Source organism: Rhinolophus sinicus, chromosome 2 (assembly GCF_057876585.1).
Source record: "Rhinolophus sinicus isolate RSI-liver-muscle chromosome 2, RSI-T2T, whole genome shotgun sequence".
Lineage (NCBI taxonomy): Eukaryota > Metazoa > Chordata > Mammalia > Chiroptera > Rhinolophidae > Rhinolophus > Rhinolophus sinicus.
Genome location: NC_142502.1, coordinates 103,077,568 through 103,090,306, shown reverse-complemented (window position 1 = coordinate 103,090,306; position 12,739 = coordinate 103,077,568). Strand labels below are relative to the sequence as shown.

At 41.7% G+C, this 12,739-nt stretch overlaps 1 pseudogene; it reads right to left on the bottom strand.

The window, feature by feature from the left end:
• Positions 1-4,410: 4,410 nt before the first annotated feature.
• Positions 4,411-5,282, bottom strand: LOC109450894 (large ribosomal subunit protein eL6 pseudogene; annotated as a pseudogene).
• Positions 5,283-12,739: the final 7,457 nt, after the last annotated feature.

The following is a 12,739-nucleotide window of genomic DNA, read 5'->3' as shown; positions in this document are numbered from 1 at the left end:
TTACATGCATTATTTATTTTCACTTCTCTCCATAATATTTATAAAGTAGATATTGTTTTATTTTACAGATTTGGAAAGTGGTGCTCAAAAAGATAAAATAAAATGTTTAAATGACAGTGATAAATAGCAGATTAAAATCTGTCAGTCTCCAGAGCATGTCATTAACTATGGAACTCCATTGTTCATCTGAATCTCAGTTTTCACAGCTGTACAATGGGAATAAATGATACTGAACTTGCAGAATTGCTAGGAAACTTCAAAGAGGCAAGTCACACGAGCACCCATCCCAGGGCACACAGTAGGCACTTGGGCAGTGGCAGCCTGAGGTCTGGGGGAACCTACACTGAGGTCTCACCTGAGGGACTAGGGTCCACAACTCTCTCACGGAACTTGGTCCAAGACTAACAGTGTTGCATGCGTGAAGCCAGCTGGAATACTTCCCTGCACTTCTCTTTTCTGTGCCCTAAGGAGACAATAGTCTGTTCACACTCCCATGGCTTGGGGCCAGGCTCTCACACTCTTTGTGCGTAAAGAAAGTACTTGGTCAGCAGTGGCTTAAGCCAATGTTTCTCAGCTTGGATCTATCGACATTTTGGACCAGATAATTATTTGGTGTGTGGCCTGTCCTGTGTATCATAGGATGTTTAGCATCATCCCTGGCCTCTATCCACCAGACGCCAGTAATGAAAACCAAAAATGTGTCGAGACATTGCCAAACATCCCCTAGAGGGCGAAATCACCCCCAGCTCAGAGCCAGTGGCTTATAATGATGCATAATGATCTCACCCAGCGAGGCATCCCTGAAGGTAGGTAGTTCCTGGTTTGGTACAGCAGCTCGATGATGCCAACAAGAACCAATTATCACCTCATTATCACAAGATTGCTGCCACAGATCCCATGTGTCATCACAATCCCATTCAGGGATTGTGAACAGGCAGGAAAGAGGGGCAAAGTGATGGTGTCATTCGTGGCTTCACCTTTAATATGAAGAGTTTTCCTAGATATTTCTCAGCAGATCTCTCCTATATCTTATTAGTCAAAACTGGTTATATGTCCACCCCTGCTGCAAGGGAGGCTGGGAAAATGACTAGATGGCGAGGGAGAAAGAGGTTAGAAATGGAGTGGGCCCTCCCTGACATGGCAGTGTGAGCACTTCTCATACCTGGGGAAATTACTTTTCTGTCTGCTTTCTTCACTAGACCGTGAGAACTATCAGGAGAGGGACCGCCTCATGTTTTCCACTATCTTCATAACATAACCCAGTGCTCAGCACTAAGAAGGTCCTCAATAAATTCTCATTGAATGAATGAGTGAGTGAGTGAGTGAATCAATGAGTGAATCATCAGTCAATCAATATCTGACCTTCCCCTTTCCTTGCTTACACCACCAAGAGCTCCTATACAGGCAGTTATTTATTCATATGCAAACTAAACTTAGGTTAACTACAAATAAGCCTATAATGCAAATCATAATGCAAACATCTCCCAGTTCCTCCAACAAGCCATGATACCTCTGGCCATTGGACATACTGTTCCCTTTGCCCCGAACATTCTTCCTGCAACTTCCAACCTCCCCTAACCCACCTTCATATGGCCAGCTCCTTCTCACTTTCTAGGTCTCTGCTTAGACATTACCGCCTCTGGCAAGCTTTCCCTGATCTCCCCAGTGTGGCTAACAGGCTGCTATGTCCCCCTGGAACCCCCCTTGCTGCCCCATCTTAGCACTTGTCTCCCTGGGTTGTGATTGTCTCCCTAACAGGACCATAAACACCCATGGGGACCAGAACAGCACATCCTTCACTAGTAGATTCTCCATACTTTTGTTGATGAGTCATTTATACCAAGGGTAAAAAGCAAAGCTTTCATGTAAAGGGACAGATGGTAAATATTTTCAGCTCTCTGGGCCATATGACCTCTGTCTCAACTCTCCAACTCTGGTTGAAGTGAGAATGCAGCCATAGATAACACGTAGACAAATGAGCGTGGATGTGTTCCCACAAAACTTTATTTATGGATGCTGGATTTGAATTTCATGTAAATTTCACGTCATAAAATATTATGCTTTAAAAAAATGTTTTTCAACCGTCTAAAAATGTAAAAATCATTCTCAAAGGCTCTTGGCCTTGAGACCTGCAAAAACAGGTGACAAGGCACAGTTTGCTGACCCTGATTAACACAGAGTGCTTTGGGTTTTCCAGGTTGCTCTTGGGATGTATTAGGGTCACATAGAGCAGTAATACAACAGTATTTCTTAATACCAAGCAGGAAATTCAACTTAAAACTCTACTAAATGATTTAGCCATCATCCAGTAGATAGTAGTTTAAAAAATCAAGATAATTTAAGATTAAGGAACTGTTCCTAGCAGGGAACCATGTCATTTGTTTGACAATTTCTATATGCAATCCTGATGGGAATTTTTAAAACTGAGCATGGAAAGATATTTCTTTGTCATGATAAAAATTACTTATCTTAAGTAATATGCCAAATATCATTTAGATAATGAAAGTAACCCCCTGAAACACTGAAGATGTAAATGAATGGAGACTGATTGCCTCCAGGGAGTGGAAGTGATGGTGGGTTTCCTGCAGTGCTAGGGGTTTTTTCTTAACCAGGTTGTCATATATTACTATGATGTGTTGAATGTTGTGAGGCTGAGGGGATAGAGGAATGTCCATGCTGTGCTGGGGGTGGGGGCGTGTGGGCTGGTGCAGCCATTCTGGACAACAATCAGGCGGTATTACTCAAAACTGGTGTCCGTGTTCTCAGGACCTCACAGTTCCACTCCTAGAAATTCTCGCACAGCTCCCGAAGGCCACGTGAATAAGGATGTCTACTGCAGCACTATTTGTGGCATCAGGGAGTTGAAAGGTCCCGGGACAAAGACAGATAAGATGTAGTGGATGTATACCCTAGAGAATTATTTACATATTAGAGGCATCTGATTGGCTGAACACATAGCAATGTGGAAGTATCCTAAAAATGTAGTGTTTAGTGGCAAACAGAATGAGATGTACCAAATAACATTATGTAAATTTAAAATACAAGCAGGCAAAAACAATGCTGGGTTCATAAGAACACATACAAAAAGACACACATTCAACACATAAGCTGGGTTACTTTGGGAGAGAAAGACATACATGGATGGAATAAACTTATACATAACATGTACTAGAGGGGGCCTTGCACAGACCAATGATGTCATACCATGAACTGCACCTGAGGTCCTGCAAAACCCAAAAACAAACAAACAAAACAAAGGCAAACAAGAAGAGAACAAATCTCTTAAATTTGCAAATATCATGCACAATAGTGAAATACCAGAGCTGTTCCAATTGAAAACAGGAATAAAAGATAAAGCCAATTATCTTATAATTGGTTAACATTATTCTCAAAATTTCTGACCAGTGCAATAAGACATGAGATAGAAATAAAAGTTATAAATAAAAGGTAAATAGGTAGGTAGGTAGATAGGTAGATGGATAGACAGAGAGAGAGAGAGAGAGAGAGAGAGAGAGAGAGAGAGAAAGAGAGAGAGAGAGAAAATCAGCTTCCAATTTGGCCAACTTCTAACCATAGCACTACTTAAAAGAAAAATCCCTTCAAATATCTCATCAGCTTTCAGCCAGGACAAACAGTAAATATTCCTGGCAGTACTGAACAACCCCAAGAGGCATCCCCAAAGAGGGTGCAAAAGATACTACCCTCCCAAAGCCAGAGCCACTCCCAAAGATAACCAAAGAAAAAGACTTTGACAATTCCCCTGAGGGCTGGCAATAGACCCTAGCTGCAAACGGGATATGAAACTCATATTTCTATCTAGCTATATCTAGCCACAAATGGGATACAACCCATATTTCTGTCCAGCCATGTTTTGGGGCCCCCAACCTGATGATTGACAAGCCAAGTTCTCGGAACACAAAGTGAGACAAACACGAAGGTAACAGCTATCCCTGAGAGAGAAAGGATCAATAACCAAAGGATCTGGATTTGGAAAAGAATGAACATGAAATATCACCTTCCTCTCTTGACTGAACACTACAGAACTGACTGGAGATTCGGGAGAGCTGACTCTGGTAAGCATGCTCAGCCTTCATTCTCTTCTGCCAGTTTTCCCAGGATCTAATCTACAGGCTCCAAAGCAATTGGGGCTTAAAGCCGAGAGTGCCGCTCTGGTGTCTACCAGAATTTGGCAAGGTTTTCCACCAATGTTAATTTTAATTTCTCCTTGGCTGTTTAAGGGAATAACTAGCAGCAGTTTACCAGAAAATTCCTCAGAGTCCTGTCAACCCTGGAGGAGTCCATATGGGGGCTCTCCTTCCAGGATAGATATGGGGTGTCTATTATGCCACTATCTTGGCAGAATTTTTTTTTTAACAGATCAGATATTTAGTTCGATTCTTCGTAATACATTTAGAGCACCCGTTTGTGAGGATAAACCCCATTTGTGAGAGCAAACACAGAGTGGAGGGAGCGCGGGAGCTGAGGAATGACTTTGATTTTGGGCCGAATTTGCTTGTCCACGCTTTCTGATCAGCCTTGTGCCACTCTGTAATGTCGTATTTCTCTTTCTCTGTGTCGAAGCTCTCACCCTGGTGTCTGGGCTTGGGCAGCTTCTTCTGGAAGTAAGCATTAGTGAGATGTTTGGGGATTTTCACACCACTGATACCAACTTTGGTGGAGGTGGCGGTGACAAATTTCTGGTGTGTTCTGTGCAAAGGAACTCAATTGAGGGACAGAGGTTCAAGCCACTGCCCAGTTCCTTCAGGAAAACCACCCTCTTGCCTCAATGGTGCCCAGTCAGGATGATCAGAATGGTCCCAGGTTTTCTCACGTGCTGACTGAAGGCCTTCTTGCCTCAACAGCTTTCGAGGCACATCTTCAGTAAGATAGTATCTAGGCATTTTGTGAAGTTTTTTTTGTTTTGTTTTGTTTTTGTTTTTTTTTAACAATAACCCACACCTTTCGTACCAACTGGTGCCGCCATGCTTGTCACCACCAACTAGTTTTGTGACAGTAGCAAGAACCTTCTCCTTCTTTTTCTTTTCAATCCTGGATTTAGCTGTTGAATACTTCATCTTGTACATGGCCTTTCGGGAATACACAGCTGATCAGGAATAGCTGCTGATTCCTCTAAGCAGGGTAGGGTTTGGGCTGCTGTGGGGCTTCCCCTTAGGCATTTTGGCCTGGAGGTTACCCTTCTTAACCTTGCCACCAGCATCAGCCTTCTGGGCTTTGGGTTTCTTCTCCTTAGTGTTCGGCTTCTCAGCTTTTTCACCCGCCATCTTGCAAGATGGGAAAGTTGGAAGAGTTTTATTTATGGTCATGTAGTCTTTTCTTGTGGACAGACAATTGAGACAGATAATTAGTAGCATGAGTACTCAAGTAAAGATGATACAGAGGAGAAGTCGGAGTTACATCAGTCTTACAGTTTTTATTTCAGGTACCTTTTATATCTTTAATTTTTCACTGGTCTTTGCAGTGAATCTTTCAATGAAGTTATTTTGGAATTTTGAAGACTGTTGGAGTCTTCTGAGTGCCAATTAGAATAGGTATCCCATTCTGTTTATTTATAATAACTTGGGAACTCTTGTTTTCAAGTGCACTTCTTAAATAATTGGAGCATTTTTCTTAATGGCCATTATAATTCTAGGTTGTCTTCAGTAAAATTGGTCCATGCAGATGAAGACCATAATTCTTAAAACATAAAACCAGACAGGGTTCCTAAAGAGAGATAGAGAGGAAGGCAATATTACTACCACTCGTAAAAATATAATTACACAGCCAGAAAATTGGGATCAACTGAAAACTTTTAGAATTAACAACGCAAAGGAGCCTGTGTGCAAAATAAATACACACACCAAAAGATCAAGTTTTTCTATTTACTGTTATTTACTATAATTTCTAGTTACTATTTACTTTATTTCTATATAACCAATTAGAAGGTGTGATGGCAGAAAATATTACAGCTACAATAACAATGAAAAGGTACTCTAACTACCCCTAAAAACAAAGGTATGAGATCTATAAACAATATAAAAGATGTGAGAAAATATAGAAATATCCATATTCTTGAATGGAAAGCTTATGAAAAAAAATCAATTCTCTGCTGGTTAATTCATAGTTCACCACACTTCCAATTAGAATTCTAAATAATTTGACACAACTAAAATTTAGAAATTGACAAAATTTTCCTGGCTACATTTCACCTGGAAAATTAACAGATAAGATTACTATAAAGCTTTTGGAAGAGAAACATAATTGGGATGAGGAAGGGACATTTTCTCTGCCAGATATTAAATGTACTACAAAGCTAAAGAAGTAAAACAAGGTTATATCAACAAGCATTAACGGAGAAATCAATGGGAAAAAAAAAGATAGCTCTGAAACCATTCCAAGCAACATATGAATTTCATGTATGAGAAAAAAAGCTCACAAACCATCAAGAGGTAGATTATACAGCACATGGGGTTAGAGAAATTGGCTGAAAGGTGGGAGAGGATCAGATTAGAGCTACACTTTATTTGATAGTATAAAATAATTTCCAGATGCATTAAAGCATTACATGTAAAAATAGCACCTCATTAAAAAACTGAAAAAAATAGGTAGATAACTAAATTTGGGTGAAGGGCTTTTTAAGAATAAAAACAATAATGAGAGGAGTCACATAAGTAAATAATGATAGACTTGACTAAGTCAGAACCATAAACTTCTGCATATCAAAAGCACTATAGGGAGCTGCTGGTTAGCTCAGTTGGTTAGAGCCCGATGCTCTTAACAACAAGGTTGCCGGTTCGATCCCCAAATGGGCCACTGTGAGCTGCGCCTTCCATGAAACAATCACTTGACTTATTGCTGATGGGTCCTGGAAAAACACACTTAAATAAATAAAAGTTAAAAAAAAAGCAAAACACTATAAAAGATTAAAAGCAAGTAATCAAACTAGGAAAAATTATTTGGAACAATAATACAGGCAAAGGGTTACTCTCCTTATTTTATGAAGGATGCAAAAAAATTTTTAAATTTAAAGATAAAAACAAATTTAAAAGTAATCAACAAACACATAATAAATGTTTAATTTTGTTAATGTGTAACTATACCTCATATGCACAGTTTACGTCCATGTATATATGCTGTGACACGACATTAAGTAGAAAAATCAGTATATAAAATTTCATATTCAGAACAATCCAAATGATATTAAATTAAATCATCCACATGTGTTTTTAAAAATGGAAGTATAATCACCTAAATATTTTAAATGACTTTAATTTGGAATGGAATTATAGGTAATTTTTATTTCTTTTTTATTCTTTGCCAAAAGTTCCAAATTTTATATAGTAAAGATGGATTATTTATATACTCCACTTTTGAGAATTAGTTAACAGTATTTCCTTGGTTTGGTTCCCCATCAGGCAAATTATATAAATGGCTAGCCCGTTTTTGGCAAAGGAGGTTTGAGGGGAGGATTCCTGGAGTACCTCCCCCACTGACAGTTTCCAGGTTGCTGGGCCCCATGGTAAGCTTCCTTCCTGTCCACATGGGGCCTCAAACACAACACGCTGTCTCTCAGTTTCACAGAGAAACTCAAGCTGTGGGCCAGGCCTTCTCTGTCATGACCTCTCTCCCAACAAGAATGCCAAGCAGTGGCTCCAGCTCTCTGGACAATGAATAAACCCAAATCAAGCCTTCCCATCTGTAGAGGAGGGGTGTGGAGGGAGGTCCCTACCAGCACAAGGCGTGGGAGTGACAACAAGCGGAGGGGAAGAGAGGGGGTCTCAAGAAGGCCTTTGTTCCTGAGGAGCTGACCACCTGTCCCAAAGTGTCCATCTATTCCTCCTTCCATTGAGCAGCCAGTTTCTTCTGGGTTTCATTATGCCCATCTTCCAGTCAGGCCTCAACTGGCTGGAAGGATGCATTTCAGTCAGCTGGGACCTCTTTTATAGATATGAAATATGCAAATTATTATTAAAGGGAGATTTGCAACTTGCCATGACTAATTAGAACAGCAACTGTCCTAAGTCCTGCTGGGTCCCTCTCTGTAGTGGGTTGAATAATGACTCCCAAAAGAATAAATCAAAGTCTTAACTCCCAGAATCTGTAAATGTGACTTTACTTGGAAAAAGTCTTTGCAGATGTAATTAAGGTAAGGACCTCTAGATGAGATCATTGAGGATTAGGGTGGGCCCTGAATCCAATGACAGATGTCCTTATAAGAGAAAGGCAGGAGGGGATTTGAGACTCACGAAGACACAGAGGGAAGATGGCCCTGTAAAGATGGAGGCAGAGGTTAGAACGAAGCATCCATAAACAAGGGAACGCCAAGGTTGTCAGCAACCACAGGAATCTAGGAGACAGGCACGGAATGGATTCTCCCTCAGAGCCTCCAGAGGGAACCAACCCTGCCAAAATCTTGATTGTGGGGCTGGCCCGGTGGCTCAGGCGGTTAGAGCTCCGTGCTCCTAACTCCGAAGGCTGCCGGTTTGATTCCCACATGGGCCAGTGGGCTCTCAACCACAAGGTTGGCAGTTCAACTCCTCGAGTCCAGCAAGGGATGGTGGGCTCTGCCCCCTGCAACTAAGATTGAACATGGCACATTGAGCTGAGCTGCCTCCCGGATGGCTCAGTTGGTTGGAACGTGTCCTCTCAACCACAAGGTTGCCAGTTCGACTCCTGCAAGGGATGGTGGGCTGTGCCCCCTGCAACTAGCAACGGCAACTGGACCTGGAGCTGAGCTGTGCCCTCCACAACTAAGACTAAAAGGACAACAACTTGAAGCTGAACAGAACCCTCCACAACTAAGATTGAAAGGACAACAACTTGGAAAAAAACACACAATAACAACAACAACAAAAAAACCTTGATTGTGGACCTTTTGCCTCCTGTCAAATGATAAATTTCTGTTATTTTGAGTCCCCCAGTTCATGTAATTTGTTACAGTACAAGATATGAAAATGCACACACTCTTTCACACGGCCGCCCAGCAGTGTGGGTCTCTGGGTCCTGGTGCCCCTGCCCGGCTAACTCTGATCCAGGCTCATGGTTCGGATGCCCATCTCCTCTGAAAATGGAACCCACTGAAAACTTCTCCTTCCTGCTGGAGGAAGCACTCAGGAGCACGCCGCTCTGACTGAGGATTGTTCCGCAGAAGGGGTGCATGCCAGGCAGATGAGAGTGCCATCCTGTTACTTTCAAAGTGTTCCCTTTACAGCCCTAAAAAAAAAAAAAAGCAAATAAAATTAAATAAAAAGGAAACTAATTTATCTTGAAATTAAAAATGTAAAACCAATATCGAGGAAACTGAAGCCAAGGTTTTTTCTTGAAGCAGTACAGCTTTTCCTACCTTTAGTGACTTTCATTCTTAGTCAGCTCTGACTGCCAAGTAAGTCCAGGGAAGGACCAGGTTTCTACCTTCAGAGGCTACCTGTAAGGTGAAACTGGAGAGTCAGGCTCTTCTGACCTCCTGAAATTCCCCAGGGAATGTGATCAGCGGGCAGGATCTCAGGCACGAGGCCTGAACAGAGAGGTGCGGTGTTTCAGGCAAGAGGTGGACTTTTGTCCTTTCAGTCAGTAAGTTAAGATCACTCCGCTCTCACCAGGGAACTAGAAAATGAGCTTTTGAAGGTCTTATCTTATCAAAACAAGAGGCTGCTGACAGGCAGGCAAGCCTGTTGGGCCAATTTTGGGGAGCAGAGCTGCTGCATGACAACAACACATGTCTGTATATGACTTAAAGTGCCAGAGACCCCATAACACCCCCACACCTTGTTTTGAATAAGCTCTTCTGAGATCCATTTTATAGAAAATAGCACAGCATCATTTATTATTATTATCACCATCATCATCATCATCGTTTTCACAGGTGGGAGCATTCAATATACTGTTCCACAATTTGCTCTCTTTTTTCTTTTTTGTTTCTGTTCTTGTGGTGGTTCTACAATAAACATTGTCTTCAGGGAGTTTTGGGCCAAGTGGCAGGGGAGACTGCCTTTTCCTTTCCAAGTGTAATAATACTAAATAGTTTCTTTTCTTAGTGAGTGGAAGGCTTCCAACTCCAAGACACAGTCAATACTCAGGAGGGGTGTTCAGCCACGTCTCTGTATTTCACACTCAAAATGACATTAAGAAAATTCTCAGCCTTCTGCTGATGACCTTTGTCCTTGATCCTTTCAAAAGTTGGAGTGGAACTTGCAGCCCCCACTCTCACCTCACTCAGATAGGCAGGGGTGAGGGGAGGGGACCAGGAGGTAGGCCCAAATCAGCTTGTCCACAGCGAGGTCACCTCTTGACAACTAGGACATCCAGGTTCAACTTTTCCTTTCTCACTAAAGGCACTGAGAAGTAAGTAAAATTCTTGTGACTTAATGGGAAACATGAAGACTAAAGAATATCCTATGCCTGTAGTCTAATTCCTTGATATAATTTATATAAATTACCTTACAGAACAAAATCAACCTAAGCCTTGCTGTGTCATGTTCTCTGAAGCACGGTTTCACCAATTCCAAATGTTCACAGACAAGAGTGGCATCACCATTTGGCAAAGGGACCCTAGCCCTGCACCTTCAGGAGTGTCCACATGTCCCTTCCACGTCAGGACTTACAGATCTACTTCTCTTTACATTGGTCGCATAGTATTCCATTGTATTTATTTATCCAAACCTCATTCCCAGTCATTTGGATATTTCCCAAAATTTTGTAACTGGAACCAGTGCTTCAGAGAATATCTCTATGAATATATTGTTGTGTGTATGTGAGAATATTTTTGAAAGGTGTAGTCTCAGAAATAGAATGGCTGGGTCACAGGGGAGACATTTAAATATTGGGTAGGCTCTGCTGAATTCTCTTCCAAAACTTTGCACCTCCTTACACTTCCAGCTGTGGTTTGTGGGTCCCACAGTGGACACTGCTGAATCTGTTTATTGTTGTCAGCAGTGTCGAATTTCAGGACCGTCAGAAAAGGCTGACTCTCAAGTTCCACCTTGTGGGCCACCTCCGCAGATGGAAACCTGGTCCTACCCTGGACTTACTTGGAAGTCGCAGCTGACTAGGAATGAAAGTCACTCAGGGCAGAAAAAGCTGTGAGTAATGCTTCAAGAAAAATCCTTGGCTTCTGTTCTCTCTATATTGGTTTTACATTTTTAATTTCAAGATGTAAATTCAAATGAGCCACTCTTGTTTTAATTTGCCTTTATTTATTATGAGTGAAGTTAAGCATCTTCTCAAATGCTTCTTGGCCTCTGAGTTTGTTCCTGAGCAGCTCGGTCTTTATTGAAAAACTATTCAGTTTATCAAGTTATATTGTTTCCTCCAGGAAGTGCTCATTATGCTCAAGAGAATACATGGAAGCTTTTGCTTCCTATACTGCACAGGAGTTTCTCACTTCCTATAGAGAAAGCAATTATTCATTTCAGGATCAGCCAAATGTAAAGCACCAGGAGTCAGTTATGGGAATTTCTTAACGGAAAACCCTTCTCCAGGTTTCCAGGGCTTGTGTTACAGACAGGGCTTCAGAGGTAAATGTACAGACTCCACAAAAGAGAAAAAAGTGATTTCCTACTGCAAATATAAATTTTATACAGACAAAAAAAAAAGAATCATCAATTGTTTGGCTCAAGTAAGTACTGAGCCAAATTAAATGTTAAAATTTTGATATAAGGAGGCCAGCCCTGATGAATTGACCCCATTTATATCCATCCAAACCTCCTCCAAGGGCCAGGTCCCCTCCTCTATCACAGGGCTGGCAAGTGGAAAGGCACATTTCCCAGACTCCTTTGCAGCTAGAGTTTCAGATGTGAATTCAGATCTGACACTTAGATGCCCTGGTCCAAGATTTGGGAAGAGCAAGTGCGATGGAGGCAATGTCCCATGGATCCAGCTGCTGCTGGGACAAGCAAGGTCAAGAGAAGTTGGACATACTTCAGCAGCATTTCAGCATGTAGGCACTCCTTAATGGAGCAAGGGTGGTCCCCTGCTTTCTGGTGGTGGTGTTCCAGAACATTCTTGGTGGTCCCATTTGTAATTCACTTTTCCAACACTTCCAGTGACTTCGTAAGACCCTAATTCCTTCCTTTTCTGCTAAAACTAGCTGATTAAGTTTCTGTTTCCTCCAACTGAACCCTGAATGACACAGCTTACAAATAATTACCTTGACCAAGCAATTCAAGATACAAGAAAGAAAAGCCTAGACAAAAGGCAATGGTATCATGAGTCATGCTTCCTAATAACACTTTAATCAGATACTTCATCCCTGTAGAAAATGGGGAAAGTACAAAAAAGGCAGAAAAAATGAAATAAAAATCATCTTATTACACAACAATTAAATATTGATGAGAAGGAAACATTCAGCCCCACTGAGATGTTGTTCCTAATTGGCCAGCTGCTGCTGTTCGTTTGAAAGCAGAATTACCAGGTGGAGGGATCCAAGATGGTGGAGTAAATAAACACTGTGTATGCTTCCCTCTGTGAACACATTCAAATTACAACTAAATTATATAACAATCAACCTGGAGAACCATCTGAAGTCTAGCTGAACAGAAGTTTGATAACTAAGGATATAAAGAAGCCACATCAAGACTAGTGGGAGGGAAAGAGAAACAGAACAAGACCCCAAACCTCCCTGTGGCGGTTGAGAATCAGGAGGGAGATCTTGGCTGCAGAGGTTCACCCCAGAGGAGTGAGGGACCCCAACCCCACACCAGGCTCCCCAGTCCATAGTACTGGTGCTGGGAAGAGCAGCCCCCAC